The sequence below is a fragment of the Lagenorhynchus albirostris genome, chromosome 11 (genome assembly GCF_949774975.1).
Source record: "Lagenorhynchus albirostris chromosome 11, mLagAlb1.1, whole genome shotgun sequence".
NCBI lineage: Eukaryota > Metazoa > Chordata > Mammalia > Artiodactyla > Delphinidae > Lagenorhynchus > Lagenorhynchus albirostris.
The window spans coordinates 17,102,035-17,110,476 of NC_083105.1; positions in this window are offsets into that span (position 1 = coordinate 17,102,035).

Consider the following 8,442-nt stretch of genomic DNA (forward strand, 5'->3'; position numbering starts at 1 on the left):
ATATGTTCATAATTGTTATATCTTCTTGTTGGATTGATCCCTTGATCATTATGTAGTGTCCTTCCTTGTCTCTTTTAATATTTTTTATTTTAAAGTCTATTTTATCTGATATGAGTATTGCTACTCCAGCTTTCTTTTGATATCCATTTGCATGGAATACCTTTTTCCATCCCCTCACTTTCAGTCTGTTTGTGTCCCTAGGTCTGAAGTGGGTCTCTTGCAGACAGCATATATATGGGTCTTGCTTTTGTATCCATTCAGCGAGCCTGTGTCTTTTGGTTGGAGCATTTAATTCATTCATGGTTAAGGTAATTAATGATATGTATGCTCCTATTACCATTTTCTTAATTGTTTTGGGTTTGTTTTTGTAGGTTCTTTTCTTCTCTTGTGTTTCCCACTTAGAGAAGTTCCTTTAGTATTTGTTGTAGAGCTGGTTTGGTGGTGCTGAATTCTCTTAGCTTTTGCTTGTCTCTGAAGCTTTTGATTTCTCCATTGAATCTGAATGAGATTCTTGCTGGGTAATCTTGGTTGTAGTTTCTTCCCTTTCATCACTTTAAATATGTCATGCCACTCCCTTCTAGTTTGCAGAGTTTCTTCTGAGAAATCAGCTGTCAGCCTTCTGGGAGTTCCCTTGTATGTTATTTGTTGTTTTTCCCTGCTGCTTTCAATAATTTTTCTTTGTCTTTAATTTTTGCCAATTTGATTACTATGTGTCTAGGCGTGTTTCTCCTTGCGTTTATCCTGTATGGGACTCTCTGTGCTTCCTGGACTTGAGTGGCTATTTCCTTTCCCATATTAGGGAAGTTTTCAGCTATAATCTCTTCAAATATTTTCTCGGGTCCTTTCTCTCTCTCTTCTCCTTCTGGGACCCATGTAATGCGAATGCTGTTGCGTTTAATGTTGTCCCAGAGGTCTCTTAGGCTGTCTTCATTTCTTTTCATTCTTTTTTCTTTATTCTGTTCTATAGCAGTGAATTCCACCATTCTCTCTTCCAGGTCACTTATCCGTTCTTCTGCCTCAGTTATTCTGCTATTGATTCCTTCTAGTGTAGTTTTCAATTCAGTTATTGTATTGCTCATTTCTGTTTGTTTGTTCCTTAATTCTTCTAGGTCTTTTTTAAACATTTCTTGCATCTTCTCAATTTCTGTCTCCATTCTTTTTCTGAGGTCCTGGATCATCTTCACTATCATTATTCTGAATTCTTTTTCTGGAAGGTTTCCTATCTCCACTTCATTTAGTTGTTTTTCTGGGGTTTTATCTTGTTCCTTCATCTGGTACATAGCCCTCTGCCTTTTCATCTTGTCTATCTTTCTGTGAATGTGGTTTTTGTTCCACAGGCTGCAGGATTGTAATTCTTCTTGCTTCTGCTGTCTGCCGTCTATTTCTCATTCTTGAGGTCGAGGAGACCTCCTAAACTACACACAGCAAAATGTTTCCTCAGAGGTCAGAGAAGGGAGGGGGCACTAGACCATAGTATGCTCTGTCAACTACACTTTCTCTGAGCCCACCCATGTGTGTCTATGCACATGTACTTTTTTCCTCCTAATAAATGCTTTACTTGTTTCACTACTTTCCATCTCTTGGTTGAAATTCCTTTCTCCAAAGCAGACGATCCAGGGCCTTGTCACTAGCCACTGGCCCTCATGGTCTAGTGGCTAGGATTTGGGGCTCTCACTGCCATGGCCTGGCTTCAGTCTCTGGTCAGGGAACTGAGATCCTGTTTCAAGCCACTGCAGGCCAAGTCCACCCGAGATCAACCTGAACTCTGATTTAATGACAGAACTGTGAATTTATGTGGCATCTTTCAACCTAATAGTTGGGCAAGTATTACTGGAGTCAGACTGTCTGAGTTAAAATCCCTGCTCTGCTGCTTAATAGCTGTGTTACTTCAGCAAAATTACTTAACTCACAACTTATCAGTTGTTTTACCTGTAAAACGGCACTAATAATTCTGATACATGCAAAGCACCTAACACAGTGCTTGACCCTAAATAAATGCTGGCTTTTCTTTTTTTAAACCTATTAGAAATGAGCACTATTTCCCTGAAAGTAAGGACTATCTGGTTTATCAAATTGTCCTCCTGGCTCATAGGACAGACTCAATAGATGTTGTGTGAGATGAATTCAAGCCAGGAATTAAATCTCCATTTTAAATCCATTTAATATTTATAGAGACTATAGCCTGGGCCAAGACCTTTGTTAAAATTAAGTTCCAGGGATACTAACATGTGGGAGAGGGTCTAACCAGGCAGACAGATTATAAACAAATTAATTACAATATAACAGGGATGCTAACAGAGGAATACAGGGAACCCAGGGGATGCTGGGATACTGGTACAAAGACTTTCCTAAAGGCATACAGCTGTGTTTAGATGAAACCTTGAACTAGAACAAAGGCCCTGGTGGATGGTTGAACATGATCTTTGGGACAATGGTGAGGAGTGGGTAGTCCTATCATTCAGGATACAAAAGACACACCATGCTCCGTTTGAAAATTAGGTATAGCTGGGCTCATGCTGAGATGGTAATTAACTCTTGGGCAAATAGGGCATTTTTGAGTTGTCTGCCGTCTTAGAAGCGCTGCTTTTCTACCTTGGCCTCCACCATCTTGGTTCAGCGGCTACCCCCTTACAAATACAGAATTGGTGAGGGAGAAAGAGGGGAATTATCAAACAGCCAAAAGAAACACTCTTGCTTATTTCTTCACTGTATGACACTGGAGCCCTAGAACACTCATAAGAAAGAGAAAAACAGACCCTGACATCCAGAAAATGGTCTGACATTCACAGCTAGGTCTTCATGTTCTCCTATTAAAGATAATTGCACAGAACACCAATATCAGAGATGGTGGCTCAATAACTCTGAGGAAGTAGACCAAAAGTAAGACCACTCAGTTATCTTGTCTGAATATGACAAAAACAAAGTCACTGGCAAACCAGAAAACACCACCCAATCCTGACTAATACAAATGATTGCTACTTTTTTTTTTTTACCAGTTATAATTTTAGCACTATTCCAGTCTTCCTGCCTTGTAAGTGAGATTCATTAAGGATATCCTGTCATAGAACTGTCCATGCTTCCCGACAACATCCAATCCAGAAATAAAAGTGCTGCTGCCTTAAATCCCAACCAAAATCACCTAACTTGAACCCAGATCTTTTAAGTCCTTTTCTAACACTCTGTTACTGAGATGCTTCATGGTTCCCCATGGTGTGCATTCTCTGTCACTATGATGAGCAATAAACCCAACTTGTTCAACTACCAGGATGTTCCTGGAATTCTTTGACTGGAGGACATTGGCCCTTGTAAATCATACGTATTCTGCCTTATAAGGTTATAGAGTGTGTTATCTGCCTATTCTTTGGACAAACACTATTGTGTGTCTCATTTGTGCCAGCCACTCTTCTAAATGCTTGACATACAGCAGTGAACAAGGCATAGAGGAAAAATCTAATGCAAGGAGACAGATCAAAATCAAAAAAAAATAATTTCAGATACTATAAGTGCAATGGGAAAAAAAATAAAGCAGCATACTGGACTAGGTTCCTAAGAGGGAGGTCTGTGTTAGGTTGGATGGTCAAGGAAGGCCCCTCTGAGGAAGGGCTATTTTAGCTGAGGTCTGATTGATGAGAAGAAATTAGACATGTGAAGACCAAAGAAAGAGCATTCCAGGTAGAAGGAATGTGACGTGCAAGAGTCCTGAGGCAGGAACAAGCTGGGTATGTTTCATAAATGAAAAAAAGGCCAGGATGGCTAAGCTAGAGCAGAAATGGAGGGGGTTCACTGAAGAAGTAGGCCAAATTGCACTGGGTAGGATGGGCTTTGGAAGAAGTTAAGATTTTATTCGAAGGGTAATGCAAAATCATTTGATGATAAGTTCCTAATAAAATGTCAGGCATACAGTAAGTGCCCCATGTTAGTCAGTCCTCTCCCTAACATGGAGTGAAAGAATAAGTCTAGTGTCTCCTTTTTCCTTTTTAAGAACTTATTTTATTTCATGGACAATGGCTAACTGCATTTGGATGTTTTCGAAAAACAATGAATCAAAAGGAAATCATTAACGCATGCCTCATTTCCTGACTGGGCAATTTTAGCTTCTCTCTCTGTGCCAATTTTAAATCACACCATTTAGCTGTTGTTTTCATTCTTCAAACAAGAACTGATGTGGTGTGAAAGAGAGAGAAAAGGCATGTGACTGAAAAGGATCCGACAAGGAAGAGTAAACAAGGTGCAGGAGAACATGGAGCTCAGTCAGTCTCAGTTTTCACGGTTCGTCTTCTGTAAAGGACTCTCCACAAAAAGTTGGACAACCTGAGTTTTATTTTTGTTTTTCTATTTTTCCCTGTTGACAGGTTGCAAGACAGCTGCCTCAGCTCTGAGTAGCTCAACCACACATGACAATACTCAGCAACAAAGAGGGAGGTTTCCCTCCTTCATATTCCTTTCTAAAGCCAGGAGGCACCCAGAGAACTTCCTCTCCCATTTCATTGGCCAGGATCAGATCACATGCCCCTTCCTGATCCAGCCACTGGGAAGGCAAATAGGACACTTATAATTGGCTCTGGTAAGTTACAGTTGGCCCCGGTCATGACAGGAAGTGCAGGATAGACACCTGAACAAAATTGGGGCTCTGCTGGCAAAAAAAAAAAGGAGGAATAATTAATCGCTGCTTAAATCAGTAGTTGTGATAGATATTACAAATGTGCCCCAATATCTAGTTGTCTTCTGGATTAGGTGTCCCACCCCCCTTGAAGATGGGCACAGACATGTTATTAGATTTAGCCAATGAAATACGAGTAAAAGTAAAATGTGACTTAGAGACTCCATGAGTTCTGGTCTCCTGGGAGTTAGGAGTTAGCAGAGCAAGAGATTTATTACAGGAAACACCTGAAAGATACAGGGAGGAGGGATCAGAAGGAGGCAGGGAAAGCCTTTCAGGCTGCATTGCAGGTCTGTCACCCACAGGGAGACTAAGAAGAGAGGTCTATAAGGAGGACTGGGTAGGAAGAAGCTCAGACTGTGGTGCAGCTTTGAGAAAGTCTTAGCCAAGGCAGCAGAACTTCAAGTGCAGATTGCCTGTAAGGGTGGTTCCATGCTGGGCAGAGATGGCCAGGCCCTAGTATCCCAGCCAGGCTGCAAGCTGCCCAGAGAGATCTTGACCTCAGCTTTACTACAGCAGCAGATCCCAAAGATGCCAATAGCTGGAGACTGTCAGCCAGCTTCACCCCTCACAGCTGGTTCTCTCTTGAAGGGAAATCTGAGCAGCACAGCTCCAAGCCTGCTGCACGTGCCGTGCATGAATCTTGATTGCAAGTGCTAGATTCTCCAGCTGTGAGGACCCTAGAGGCACATGTGGAGGAGTTTCATCCTCCAACAGCCTGGAACCCTAAGTCGCTGCATCAGGCAGGTTCCCACCCAAACCCCCACGGGACCTGCAGCATGAGCAAGAAAGACACTTCTGCTGTGTTTAAGCCGCTGAGATGTTAAGGTTATCATAATATACCAATAGGTATATCATAACATACCATATCATATCAAAACAGAGCATAGCATTTCATAATGTATCATAACACAGATATAGCAATGAAACCTGTGTTTGGTACAATATACATTTTCAAATGTATGAGCATAAAATTGACCACAGTATTTTTCTTGGATTTTGATCTCTTTTATATCCATGGGTGTGCTCTCTTTTGCTGTCCCACAGTGTTTATTTGCACTTTCTTTTCTTTCTTGATTAGTCTTGCTATAGATTTGTCCATTTTATTGGAGCTTCAGAGTCCACTTTTAATTTTTTTACCATCTCTTTTTTTGTTTTGTTTTCATTTATTTCCAGCCTTTATCTTTATTGTTTTCTTCTTTCTAATCTCTGAGTTTACTTTGTTATTTTTACAACTTCTTGAGTTAATCACCAAACTCATTTAAATAGTTCTTCTAAATATTGCTTATACTGCATCCCAAAAGTTTTGATATTTCGTATTTTCACCACTGTTCAGTTGTATTTTGTAACTTCCATTACCTATTAATCCATGAATCATTGAGAATGTTTTTGTTTCCACATGAATTTCTTTTTAAAATGCATTAATATTTTTACTACTGATTTTAATTTGTCTTGGAAAGAATTATCACTATGAAAATGATGGTTTGAAATATACTGGGACTTCCCTTTTCATTCTCCATGTTTAGTATTTGGACATTTTCAAAACATTTTCATATGGCATGTGCTGCTTATTCAGCCCATAAGTGACTTTTTTTAACAGACAACATTGAATATATGTATCTCGCATCTCTCTGATTAAACCGTTAGCTCCTTGAGGACAGAGATGTGTCTTCCATTTTTTATTTCCTTTAGTGCGCTATGAGAGCAGGTAAAATGTCTTTGTGTGAGTGTAAATGGACAGGGGTGAGGGAGAGAGAAAGAAAATCATTCACTGTAAAAACATTTTTAGCCCAAATGCCGTTATTCATCTAGGACTGGTTTTTCCAGAGAACTTACATCATTGTTCTGAAAACAATAATGAATTTTTGAGCACTGACTGTGGGTCAGGCACAATGATAACTACATTGCATGAATTAGCTCATTTAATCCTCAAGGGGATTAAATTAAAATCCTAAGGAGTCGATTCTGTTGGGTGGTTCACAGACTTAATAGGAAGATTGGGAACAGACCTGGGAAGCAGTCAGAAGGCAAGGGAGACTGAGCAATGGGGACACTGCAGCCACGGTGTGCTGTGCCTGTCCACGAGTGCCACTATACCTGCCACCCGTGGCACTATATTTGCCTCTGTCTCTATCCACCACTGCTGCTATCACAAACCCCACCCCACCCTCACTTAACTATGTGCCACTCTGCGGCAAGATTCAAAGCCCCAGGAGGAAAAATCCAAAGTGAAATGCTATGTAAGGTCAGAGAGAAAAAGAAGTTGTCTCCCTCCCATTGAGAGAGGGAAAGGGGAGCTCTGCCTCCCATCGTGACTTAGTAGGTGATTTCCCCCAAACCTGAGAGAGGGCTCATTTTCTGAGTAGTTTTAAAAGGCATTTATCTACTATAACATGTACAATGTTTGACTTAAGAGATTCCGATGCTCTCATCTGAGGGTGAGGAAACTCAGCCAAGAGGTCTATTCACCATGGCTCCGTTAGATAGCAGAGCAGGAACTTGACACCCCCCACCCTCCATCTCCAGACTATACTGTCCTGCCTCTTTTATCCTTAAAGATACACTGGACCACTGACAACCCTCTGACGGTTCTCTTCCCTTGCAGATATTATTCTTCCTTTGGTAGACAAGAGATTGAGGGGTGTGAACTTTTGAATCTCAAATAACCATCAGATTTGGCAGGCGGCTTTGGCTCTGAAAACCTAGAACATCAGTTAGAACTCAGAGTTCCTGGCTGTAGAGGCAATGTTGGCAGGTACTTAGCAGGAGTCCCCATCATGGGTAGAAGAGGACAGTCATGTCTCTCCCTGGTGACCGGCCACAGGCACATCTCCCTGGAGCTGAAGTTTGGCCTCAGTGGCTGCCACACCATAGGCCTCCCAGCTTCCAGGGCATTCTGACCTCTCTGGTTCCCCGATTCCCTCCCTTTCTCCCTCAGATCAGCCAAGAGCCAACCCGAGCTTCCAAAATGAACTTTACCAGGAAACCAAGAGACAGCAGCACCTACACCGTAATTTTTTCAACATAGAGAAGGGTAAGTTTACACATCTCATCCTAACTAGATAACCAAGTATTGAGAAATACATCTTCCCAGGCCAGGGTCCATTTCCCTCTCACTCCTCCTCTGGTGTCCACGCTCCTTAGCTGGAGTAGTTGAAACAGAAATTCCCATCCCTTCCACAGTCCTAATGCATCACATAGCATGCCCAGATGAAGACTGCTTCCACATGCCCCTACTGCCCATCAGCCCTCTCACCCTTTGGGTTAAATTTGACAAAAGCAAACCAGGAAAGCATTGCCTCATGGAACTGAAAAGTACATAAGCAAAGACTACTTCAGCTGTGCTTTGACAAGATACAAAAAGTCATCAGGACTCAGTTTCACACCATCTCTCAGCTCGGTCCCATTCTCAGGTCCTCCTCAGTGGCCCCTGGTAGGATCAGACTCTCCACATCATGGTGGCCAAGACAGCTGCATGAGATCCTCATGTGTGCTCAAGTTCAAGGCCAAAGAGAAAATTCATGCATCTTTTCTGGTAATTCCTGCTCAATTCCCAACTGTCACTCTGACTGAGCCATTTTGCATCACATGCTCATCCGTGAAAGAGTCATTGAGGACAAGAGGGTGTGGCAATTTGATTGGCCAGGCTCACTTCACCCAAATCACTCTGCCCAGGCTGCAGGGAGTAGGACTGAGGGCCGGGAAGAGAAGACCTCAGTCAGGCACCAAGGTGGGCTCCCCTTCCCTTTTCATTCCTTGTACTAAAGAGAGCCTTTTCAAGG